Source organism: Protopterus annectens, chromosome 6.part0, assembly GCF_019279795.1.
Source record: "Protopterus annectens isolate FY-2018-M chromosome 6.part0, PAN1.0, whole genome shotgun sequence".
Taxonomy (NCBI): domain Eukaryota; kingdom Metazoa; phylum Chordata; order Ceratodontiformes; family Protopteridae; genus Protopterus; species Protopterus annectens.
Window position 1 is genome coordinate 1128369608 of NC_056737.1, and position 12461 is coordinate 1128382068.

At 43.9% G+C, this 12461-nt stretch overlaps 1 protein-coding gene across 2 annotated transcripts in view; it reads right to left on the reverse strand.

The window, feature by feature from the left end:
* The window catches only part of MARCHF7 (membrane associated ring-CH-type finger 7), a 919282-nt gene that overhangs the window by 557744 nt on the left and 349077 nt on the right, over positions 1 to 12461 (reverse strand). The window lies entirely within an intron of this gene.

Consider the following 12461-nt stretch of genomic DNA (forward strand, 5'->3'; position numbering starts at 1 on the left):
GAACCTATACATACACACACACACACACATATATATACATACACACACATATATATATATTATATATATATATATATATATATATATATATATACACACACATATATATATATATATATATATATACACACACACACACACACATATATATATATTTATACACACACATATATATATATATATATATATATATATATATATATACACACACACACATGTATGCATATAGGTATACATGTATGCATACATGTATTGTGTGTGTGTATGTATATATAATTATATATATGTATGTATGAATGTGTGTATGTATATATGTATATGTATGCATACATATATGTATATACACATATATATATATATATATATATATATACATATATATATACACACACGTGTATGTATGTATATATGTATGTATGCATGCAAGTATATACGTATATATACAAGTTAATTAAATCCTCAGCCATTTTGATCATTTGTTTTTTAGGCATAGGGGCCCGAGCATGTGGCTCATGCGTCGGTTTTTTAGAATTAGAAGTTGGTTTTGACCTTGTTTTTGTTGGACATCTGTTTAATAAAATATGTTGAGGCCTGTGCTCGAAGGGTGGCCTAATGGTCAAGGTGTTTGCCTTGCAAATACAATGTACAGGGTTTGAATCTCACAGGGGATAATTGGCTAGACTTAAAATGGCTCGCAAGGGCAGTTAGCCTAGTACTAATCTATGAATCTATGAAAACACCCTCAGAAGCCAGTGCCTGCTCAGCGGCTCTGGACCCATCCAACGGAGAGACATCCGCGGGTTCAATACTTTGCAAATCTCGCTGCATACCGGACTTCGAATGGGTCTCGGTAGAGGGTTATCAGGGGCTGCAAAAGCACCTCACTGGAGAACCGGCGACTGGATTAGGAGAAGCTTTGTCGTCTGTTTTGGTCCTACACAGTTTCTCTTTTTCCTTGCATTTTTTGTGAACTCCGGTAGTCTGATTGCTAACAAGACGACATTTCAGGGTGGTTAAATCTTGAACCAAAATATTTAGAAGCAAAAACAGACACTTAGTGTATTGGTTAAATTTAGCACCAAACCGACAGCAAGGCACGTTGTGATCAGGGCCTAGGCAAGGAATACAGTACAAATGAAAATCCTTGAGGCATTTGCTTCCCACAAGTAATGCAATTAACTTTTACTGACATCGGTAAGGATCAAGGAAAAAAAAAAAAAAAAAAAAAAAAAAAAAAAAAAAGGTTTCCCCAACGGGGTACTTAGCTTTAGTTTGGTTTGAAGACTTCTGTTCTGAAACTCGAAAATGAAAATTTCAGGAGTCGGCCGACTGGCACTTGCGAACTGCTTCTGCTTCAGGCACCACACGGCAAGAAAGACAAATTAAAAATGACATTGGCTGCATGTTTTATACCCCTGATGACCTGAGGAGACAGCAACCGACACAGGACCCAAGACTTTGTGTTTCAGGAAGACTGAGGGCAACCTGCCAGCAGATTACCCAAATGTGATGACTGCAACAGTGAAACATGAAGAACATCTGATAATGCAAGAAGCCTGCTTTGAAGCGTAAGTATCTTCTGCAAGATTCCCTGATTGGGATATGCAGGTAAGCTTCTTTTAAATATAGAGGTGCCAACCAGGCATCCTTGCCTAACACAGAAGTAACTGGTGAAGAGTCAGCATCTTGAATTTTGGAATGTCCGGAAAGGTGTTTAGAGTAGATAGGTCCAGAAGTGGATGCCATGATTTGTCTTTTCTGGGTACCAGGAAAAGTCTGGAATATAAACCTTGTCCCTTCTCTTCTGGTACCAGTTGAATAGCCCCCATGTTTAAGAGGGAAAGTACTTGTTTCTGAGCCTCTGCCCACTAATTTGGGGGCAGGTCTGGCCACCCGTTTGGAGTTGGCAGTGTGTGGAAATGAAATCTGTATCCCTAGGGCACTATATTTAAAACACATTTGCCCTGGGTTATGAGTTGCCAGTTTTTTACATTTAGAGCAATCCTCCCCCCCCAAAGGGGCGGCTGAAAGGAAAGTGCTTGGTAATTTTAAAGGAAAGTCATTGAGACTGTTTACCATAGAGTGGTGTCTTGTTATTTCCAGATTTGGAAGTGGAAGCACCCCATTGCTTAGTTCCGAGTCCCTTGGGACTGAAATCTGGTGCGTTTGGTGCGTCTGGGTTTGGCTTGAGTGGATCTGGAAGGAGCTGGAAAGGACCATTTGTTAGTAGGCCAGTGCCTACTAAATCTTGGAGTATGCACTTGTAAGAAATCTTTCACAGTTTGCATAGATTTAGGTTTATCTTCCTTCTTTTTTTATAAAGTACAGTTGTGTACACTTACCATCAATGTAAATGTTAGAGTGTATTCACTGTTGCAGTCATTACAATTGGTTTATCCTGCTGGCAGGCTACCCTCAGTCGGCCTGAATTCCAAAGTCTAGGTCCAGCGTCGGTTGCTGTCACCTCTTCCCTGACGTCAGTGCGCCAGGGGTATAAAAGATGCAGCAGACGCCATTTTCTTCAGTTTTTCTTACCCAGATGTCAGGTGCCCCCAAAAGGGTAGGCTAAAAATATGTGAATAAAACATGCATGTACCAAAGTATATAATTTGCCTTCATCTACAAGCTAATACACCCCATAGGTTGTATAGAATAGAGAAGTACAGACAAGTTCCAGCAATGAAATAGGTTGATACTAGGCTATCTGCCCTAGGGCATTTACAAGCCTAACCAGAGTGTGTTTGGCTTTCGCCACCCTTCTTAGATTAGTTGACTGTGCCTCTGTATAGTAGGCCACAGAAGATAGCCCATTTAAGGTTAGTTTACCATGCCTCTGTCTAGCAGTGACGCAAGAGATCCCAGGGGTAAATTTACGATCTCCCATCCAAACGTCAAGATTCTTCTTGAGGGTCATTGAGGGGCTCTGTCTGACATGGATTGGGATTTTGTTCCAGAATGAGGGGAGCCTCTGGGATATGAAACTGTTCCTCCAGCATGTTCTATTCATTTCTGTGCTGAGGTTTAAGTCACTGGAGCGTGTAGTTCTGATGGATTTGGATTTCTTGAGGTGGAGCATGTCCATCAATTCTGGGTTGGACATGGCTTTATACGTCAGGCACAGATAGTCTCCGAGTAGGCGGTAAGCAACTGAGTAGAGCTGGAGTTTCTTTAGCCTAACTGCGTAGGGCATCTGTTTGAGCCCCTTGATCCTCTTGGTGAGGTACTTTTGGGGTCTTTCTAGTTGTAGCAGGTGTCGGGTAAGGTACATCCCAAATGGGGCAATGTATTCAATTATGGGCCTGATGAGTGATGAGTAGAGGGGCACAATGACCTCTCTTGATCTAGATGTGAACCCCTTCGTGATAAGGTGGGCTATATAGAATGTCTAACCACTTTGGCAATGTGATTGTCAAAGGAGATTGCAATCTATTTGGGTCCCCAAATCCCTAATTACTTCTTCCGTACTTAATGGATTACCACCTATGTGGTAATTTGTGGGCATTGTTTTTTCCAAAGGGGATGACTATGCACTTTTTGGCATTTAGCTTTAGGCCATGGCTCTGGCACCAGTTATCCGTCTCTGTGAGGCCTTTTTGGAGGATGCTCGTGTCAGCCCGTGAGTCGATTATGGCCCCCAGTTTGCAGTCATCTGCAAACTTTGTCAGCCATAATCCTCCTGTGTTAGCCTGTATTTCAGAGAAATATATACCGAAGAGAGATCACAGGACTGAGCCTTGTGGGATGCCACTTGTAACTGGTTTAGAGTCTGACATGGCACCTGCAATTCTGACCATGTGGGTTCTATCCCTAAGCCAGTTTGCAACCCATCTTGTGACATAGGGGTTGATATTTAAAGCTGGTGAGCTTATTTATGATGCCCGAGTACGGTATTGTGTCGAAGGCTTTTGCAAGGTCAAGGTAGGCTGTGTGGACTACATTCTCTTAGTCTATGGCCTTGGTGACTGTTTCAAAGAAATTGACCAGGTTCAAGAGGCAAAAGCCAAATTGGGTAGGATCCAGTGTTTGGAGGTTCCCAATGTCTTTGTTAACGAGTTCCATGATGATACGCTCCATAGCTTTGCAGACCAGGCTAGTTAGGCTTATAGGGCGATAGTTTCCAAGGTTCCCTTGTGGCACCACCTTTATGGAGTGGGACCACTGTTGCTGTACACCATTCTTTGGGCACATTATCCTGTTGCAAGGCTGAGACTGAACAGTGATTTTAAGTGAGTGTTCAGTTCTTCTTGGAGTTCATGGAAAACGCAGCTCGGGACACTATCCGGTCCCATTGATGCTGTGTTTTTTGCTTTGGAGAGGGCAGCTCTCACCTGTGCATCTGTGATGTCAGGGAGGCTACACTATTGGGATAGTCATTTGCTCATTTGGGGGGGGGGGGGGGGGAGAGAAGTTTGCACTGAACCTGTCTGCCAGGATGTTGGCAATGTCTGTGGGTTCAGTGTATTTGTCATTTTGCACTAACTCAGAGCATATCTGGGGGTTTCCACCCAGGTTTGACATAACTAAAGAAAGCCTTGTGATTATCTTTAGCGTCTTGTGCAACTTTTCTTTCGAAGCTAGCCTTAGATGATTTTATGAGGGATCGTAGTTTCATGCTAGTACTGATCAGAGTTGCCTTCCCTTTCAGGGATTTTGCTCTATCATGTAGTAGCTTTCTCCTTCTGTTGTACAGCTTATTTATGGCTGGGGTCCACCAGACAGGTCTCCTGCCTTTGGAGGAGTGTGTCTTGGTTTTATTTGGGATAGCACGATCCATGCATTCCTGTAGGTATCCATAGAATGCGTTTGTAAAGGATTCGGCGGTTTGGGACGCATTTTCCACTGGCCCTGGGGCTTTGAAGGATTCCACCTCGGTTTTGATAAGTGGGAAGTTTGCTTTTGAGAAGTTTTTGACCGTGGTTTCCTTTTCTGGGGGTGGGGACAGGATATGGATGTCCATAGTGATTAATTTATGGTCAGATCTCACCAATGAGGGGTATATCTCTGGTATGGAACAGAGTCCCCATGTTGGTGATGATCAGGTCCAATATGTTTTCCCCTCTTGTGGGAGTGGTGACCAGTTATTCCATAGCATTTGAGTTAATAAATTCTAGGAACCGTTGGGCTAAGGTGTTGGGGCTTGAGTAGTGCTCCCAGTCTATGTTTGGGTAGTTAAAGTCACCCAATATAATGGTGTTTGGAGAGACCTTCATATTCTCCAGTGCGTTCAGGAAAGCAGAGTGGGGTTCCTGAGTTTGGGAGGGTGGTCTGTAGCAGGCTACAAACTGGAAGGCAGTTTTGCCCACTGTTAGTTGCACATGGATGGTCTCAGATGCTTCGTGCAGTGCCACTAGCCTGGAGGTATGGGTATCTTTGATGAATATGGATACTCCCCCCTCCTTTTGTGGTTCGGTCCGAGTTTTGGGGCCGAAAAGCATGGTATGAGGTATAACCTGGTAGTGCTGGGGTGCTCTCGGGAGCCTTGAACCAGGTTTCGGTTACTGCACAGATATCGATATTCTCCATACTGAGGAGAGTCTCGAGTGTGTGCATCTTGAGGTTTAGACTTCTGGCGTTGAGCAGCATTACCCTTAGTTTCTTTTTCCTTGTGTTGTCTAAGGAGGTGGGTTTGTCTTTTGAGCCTTGCCTAAAAAAGGCACTATGGGGGTGGCAAGAGCCTTGGCCAGTATTCGAAAACCCAGGGGTGACAGGTGCAAGCCATCCCTAGCGAAGCAACGGGGCTTGTCAAGCATGTCATCCCAGGCTGACAGACACTGGATCCCCTTTGAGTGACACCAATACTTTAGCCAATTGTTGAAATTGACAATTTTGTCTTTATACTGTGGTATCATTCTTGGTGAGGGTAAGATGCTACTCAAGGTCAGGGTCATACCGGCCTGGGCCACATGATCAGAGCACTCCTCTATGTTTCCATGTAATCTAGGGAGGTACATCTCAGGTCATTCACATCAGCATTGACAATGACAGTCATATTTGTACTTGCTTTGGAGTGACCCCGAGTGCTTGTTTTATGTGGCGGATCCTGGCACCTGACAGGCAGCTTTACAGTGACCTTCTCCTTGTTCAGCCTGTTGAGAGGGACGTTAGTGTGTCTGACAATAGAGTCACCTATTACAAGTGTATTAGGTGTGTTGTTTAGCCTTAAGGGCTGTGACTGTGTGGCACACTGACTTTGTGAACTATGTGATACGTGGGTATTGTTGTGGGGTAGCAGTTACTTGGATGTCTGCTTTGGACGTCTCTGTTGCTTGGGCAGATTTTTATTTAGAGCCTCCGAGTATGTGTTTGGTTTGCTGTTGCAATAGGTCTATGTGAGACTGGATTTGTGGTGTGTGCGATTACCTTCTCCTCCAGATTGACAGTGCCAGTACTATGTTGAGAGAGCTCAGCCTTCAGTTTGGCTATATAGTTGCATCTCTCATATATATTTGAGCTTGTTGGGAAAAGGAGAGGGTGGTCTGTGTACATAAGGCAGTTGTAACATTGCCTCAAGATTCCCATATTCACCAGCTGGACTGGAGAGTAAACCTGAAACTGACTTTTGGACATGCCAGAATAGTATAAGGATAGTGAGCCAAGTACTTAAAGGGAGTATAAGAGGGTGTAGTGCTTTAGTTTATTAGTGCTTACTTATAAGACACTTATCCTAGCTACTGCTGGGTTTTAGAGGGAAAATAGAGTGCTTACTTTGAGCTTTGGAGCAGTTCTAAGGGAAAAAGTTTAAAGCAGACTTTGTGGAGCCGGGAATAGTTTAAACCTGATTAAGCAGCGCTGCCCGATGCTGAAACGCGCAAAAGAGGATTTTAAGAGAGGGGGATCAAGGAGTTTGGAACTGACCCAAAATGGCCAATAAAGCTACAGCTTCTAGGCAGTAACCACTCCCACAGGGGCAGGCTGTTCAGTGTTTACCACTGCCACTGATGAACACAGAGACTTCCCTTTAGCCCAAGCAATGGCCTCCAAGAAACTTACAAAGAGTTCAGAACAACAAATCTGTAACTGAACTTTTTTTAAATTTCAGAAAGTGGGAAAAAAGCAAGATTTTTTTTATTTTTTGTTTTGTTTAAAGATAGCAGAGATACACAAGTAGCAACAAGTTAGAACAGTGCAATAAATGACCCCACACTTGAGTGCTAGGCCAGAGACATGTAAAATGCAAGTTTTAAGAAAAAAACGATTTTAAAGTAAGTGCAACACAGGAAATGCAGTAAACAGGCTCTAGATGTGCTCTAAATACAGTTCCCAATACAGATATCAAGTTTAGCAAGCTGGAAAACGCCAAAAAGTAGGTGGCAATGCAGAAATCTTAAATAATCTGAAGAGAAATACTTAAAATCTCAAAAGTGGCTCCTTTCTTCTCTCAGCGTTTTCTCCTCTTGGTGGGTGCTTCAACAGCCAATAAGTCTGAAAAGACACCAAAACCAAGAGGCAATCGGGTTTTAAGAGAGGGGGATCAAGAAGTTTGGATTGACCCAAAATGGCCAATAAAACTACAGTTTCTAGGCAGTAACCACTCCCACAGGGGCAGGCAGGCTGTTCAGTGTTTACCACTGCCACTGATGAACACAGATACTTCCCTTTAGCCCAAGCAAGCAATGGCCTCAGTTCAGAACAGCAAATCTGTAACTGAACTTTTTTTTAAATTTCAGGGATGGCGGGTGGGTAACCTGGACTGCAACAGTGAATACACTAACATCTACATTTATGGCAAGTGTACACAACTGTACTATGTTCTTCGTGTTTCACTGTTGCAGTCATTACAATTGGGTTGAATCCCAAAACTAAGGTTGAGAGGCTGGAGCTAAATAGCATTAGGAGGGGCTATTAGGCTCTGCAGAACTGCAGTGGCAAAGCCTGCCCTGGATTTAGAGTAGAGTGGTAAGTGATAGTGCTTTGTGAAGGTGTGCACTGAACTCCAAGTAGCAGCCTCTAAAATATCTTTGGCTGGTACTCCCCTGAGGAAGGCTGCTGAAGTGGCTGCTGCGCTGGTTGAATGTGGCCTAATGCCCTTAGGCACTGGCTTGCCATGTTGTGAACAGCAGAAACGAATGCAGTGGCCTATCCACTATGAAATAGTCTGCTTTGAGATGGCCTTTTCTTGTGATCCTACAGCATATGCCACTAGTAATTGCTCTTTCTGAAAGCTTTAGTTCTGTTCAAATAGAAGCGCAGCTGTTTATGTCCAAAGAATGCAGAAATCTCTCCCCCTTATTCTGTGGGTTTGGATAAAAGTTAGACAGATGAATAGTTTGGTTAAAGGCCACACTGGACACTAACTTAGGCATAAATGTCGGGTTTGTCCTCAGAGAAACCCTGTCTGGATAAATTATAAAAGGTTCCACAGCCATGAGTGCCTGTAGCTCTGAGACTTGTCTTGCAGAAGTTATTGCTAGGAGCAGAACTATTTTCCAAGGTAAAAACTATATATCAGCTGTAGCGGCTGGCTCAAAAGGAGGCAGGGTGAGTTTTTCCAAGACAATTGAGATCCCATGCAGGTATTGCTGATCTCCTTGGAGGCCTTAAATCTTTGGCCCCTCTGAGGTACTGCCTTAATAAAGGAGGAGAAAAAAGATTGGTGGCTCTGTATTGTAATGAGCCGAAATGGCAGAGGCATGAATTTTTATAGATGAAAAGGATAGGTCTTTGTCCAGCATCTCAGTCAAGTATTGCAAAATCTGAGGAATATTTGGTACAGCTGCGTTAATTCCTTGTGCCTGGTTCGAAGCACAGAATCTCTTCAATTTTCCAGCATAGGATTTTCTAGTACTAGGCCTCCTGGCCTCCAAAATGACATCCATCACCACTTTAGTGAGAGGTGCGTTTTGCATGACTACATTATCCTCCATGGTGCCAGATTTAAGGTCTTCAGTTGGCTGTGCAGGATTAGACTGTTGTGCTGGGACAGTAGATGAGGCACTTGAGGTAAGGTCCAGGCTGGGCATTGAGACAGGTTCCTTAGGATTGGATAACAGTACTGGCGTGGCTAGTCTGGGGCAATCAATTTTGGCTTCTCCTGTCTGACCTTTAAGGAGTACCTTGGGGAGGAGAGGCAGAGGAGGAAAGGCATATACCGTTAAGTTTTTTTAAGCTGAAAGATAGGGCATCCACTTTCCATGCTCGTCTCTGATAAGTCCTTGTGCAGAATCTCTTTAGTTGGCAGTTGTGAGGTGAGGAAAATAGATCTATGTCCGGACATCCCCATTTCCTTGTTACCATGCTGAAGACTTGTGGATCCAATTTCCACTCGTGGGGATCCATGATGTTTCTGCTTAGTTCATCTGCCAGAGTATTTAATCTTTCCTGGCAGGAATTGTGCCTGCAGATGTACTTGGCAAGTCAACGCTGTGTCCCACAAAGTCATGACCAGTCTGCAAAGAGGTAAGAATGAGTGCCTCTCTGCTTGTTTATATACCACATGACCGTGGTATTGTGCGTCTTCATCAATAGTTGTCCCGGATCTAGTAGGTCCTTGAAGGCTGTCGGGGCATTTGAACAGCTAGCATCTCTTTTTGATTGATATGTAGATGCATTTGGTTTGCGGACCATGTGCCTTGAATACATCTTCCTGCCATGTGGGCTCCCCAAGCATAATCAGATGCATCCGTTGTTGATGTCTGTATGGCTGGGGGTAGAGTGAATGGCTGTCCCTTGTTCTGGTGACAGGCCTTCGCCCACCATCGAAACTCCTGTTGCAGGCAGGGAATGAGAGTTACCATTGTTTCCAGGCTGTGGCAATGCTGAGTCCAAACACTTTTTAGGTACCATTGAAGTTTCCTCATATGCAGTCTTGCATATGGAATTAGTAGAATGCAGGATGCCATGAAGCCCAAAGCCTGCAGAATTTTTCTTGAAGATAACTGGGCCTTTGTTGCCAACATTTTGAAATAGGTAGTCACAGTTGCCTTTGTCTGGTGTGAGATAGGCCATCTGGGCAGTTGTATTTAAGCTTGCACCCAGGAATATCATCTCTTGAGGGTACGAGTTTTGATTTCTGTTCGTTGACTGTGTACCCTAGGCATGGTAGTAATCTCTTTACAAATGCCAGATGCTGTACTAGAATGTACTTGTTCTCTGCTTGAATGAGGCAGTCATCCAAGTAAGGGTATATTTGTATTCCTCTGTCTGCAGAATGCAATTACTGGTGCCAGGCACTTTGTGAAGACCCTGGGCGCAGTAGATAAGCCAAAGGGCAGTGCAGAGAATTGGTAGTGCATTGAGCCAGCTTTGAATCTGAGGTATCTTCTGCATGCTTGCCCAATTGGGACATGCAGGTATGCCTCTTTTAGATCTAAAGTCACAAACCAAGCCTTCTTGCCCAACATGGGCAGAAGCTGCTGCAGAGTCAACATCTTGAATTTTGGAATATCCAGATGTGTTTAGAATAGATAGGTCCAGTATTGGTCTCCAGGCTTTGTCCTTTCTGGGTACCAAGAACAGTCTTGAATAGAATCCTTGTCCCTGCTCTTGCTCTGGTACTTGTTGAATGGCCCTGTCCATGAGGGATGAGACTTGTTTTTGTGCTTCTGCCAACTGATGTTTTGGCAGGTCTGGCCAACCATTTGCCCTTGGCACGGTATGGAAGTGAAACTTGTAGCCCTGTGACACTGTTTAAGACATATTTGTCCTGGGTTATCTGCCAATTTTGAGAAGCAAGTGCTTCCCCCTAAGGGTGCTGCCAGAAGATGAGTGCTTGGCGCAGGCAAGGGGAAGTCATTGGGACTGTTTCCTGTATGGCTGTGATTTGTCTTCTCCAGTTTTGGAGGTAGAAGCACCCCATTGTTTAGACCTGTACGAACCTTGGGGCTGGGATCTGCCTCTAGGGCTTCTGTATCTGCCCCTTTGTGGCCTGTTTGACACTGGAAAGGACCAATTCTTTGTAGGCCAGTGTCTGCTAAATCTTGGTGGCTGTACCTGTAAGAAATCCTTGACTGTTTGCATAGATTTAGCTTGGTCCTCCATTTTCTTTAACCCCTTTTCTGCTTTAACACCAAACAATGCATCATGCTGTAAGGGAGCATCTAATAATTTTGCCTTAACATGATCAGGTAGAGTTTGTTCCTTTAACCAAGCATGCCTCCTAATGACAGAACCCGTAACTGCGGCCCAGCAGGAGGCCTCCAGAAAATCAAAACCACATTGCAAAGTATGCTTTCACACTTGTTCAGCTGCATGCAATAAATCCTGCATTTCTTTGTTTTCTGCACATTCAGAATTTATCAACATTTTCTGTTTAAGCGGGTGTCGGTAGTGGCCTGCGAGTCTAAAGTAGCGGTCATCAGGGGCTGCGAAGGTGCCTCACTGAGAAGCGGCAAACCGGTGACTGGCTTGGAAGAAGCCTAGTCTGTTTTGGACCTCGGATACCTGTCCTTTTCTTTGCGTTTCTTGTGAATTCCAGTAGTCGGATGGCTATCCGACGACATTGTATAGTTAAATCTTCTGCCAAAATAGTAAAATGCAAAATCGTACAGACGCTTAATACTGCATTGGTTAAATCTAGCACAAAACAGACAACTAGCAACGTCGTGGTCAGGGCCTAGGCAAGGAATACAGTAAGAATGAAAGTCCTTATGAGGTATTTGCTTCCCACAAGAAATACAATTAACTTTCTGACATCGGTCTGGAGCAGGAAAAAAAAGTTTCCCCAACAGGGTACAGCTTTTAGTGAAGATTTCGGATCTGAAATTCGAACTCGAAAATCTCAGGAGTTGGCTGACCGGCACGTGCAAACTGCTTTTGCTTCGGGCACCACACTGCAAGAAAGACTGGAGAAAATGACGTCGGCTGCATCTTCTATACCCCTGGTGCACGGACGTCAGGGAAGAGGCGACAGCAACCGATGCCGGACCTAAACTTTGGAATTCAGGCCAACTGAGGATAGCCTGCCAGCAGGATAACCCACTTGTAATGACTGCAACAGTGAAACCCGAAGAACATCTTCAGCCTTATTGCCACACAGGCGGTCCTGATTTAAAGGAGCATCCAACAATTTTGATTTAACATTATCAGGCAGAGATTGCTCCTTAAGCCGAGCATGTCTTCTAAGCACAGACCCAGTAACAGCAGCCCTGCAAGAGGCTTCTAAAGAATCAAAACCACATTGCAAAGTACGTTTTCCAACTTGTTCAGCTGAACGCAATAAATCCTGTAAAAAAATTTTCCACACAGTCAGAAATCATCATTTTCTGTTTCAGTCCCAAGATATGCTGTTGATATTTTAGCATATGAAATTGACAGTTTAAAGCCCTGATTGCCAAAGGCTGCAGAATTATAAACATCTTTACCCCATCTATCCAGCGTCCTGGAGTCTTTATCAGAAGGGGTAGGATGTTTAGCAGAAGCCTTCATGCCCTTGGGCCCACAACAGGATTTTTGAAAAGGAACTTGTGGTACTCAGGAACTCTGCAGTATGTCAGAAAATCAAAACCAGTTGGAAAGTTGGAAAA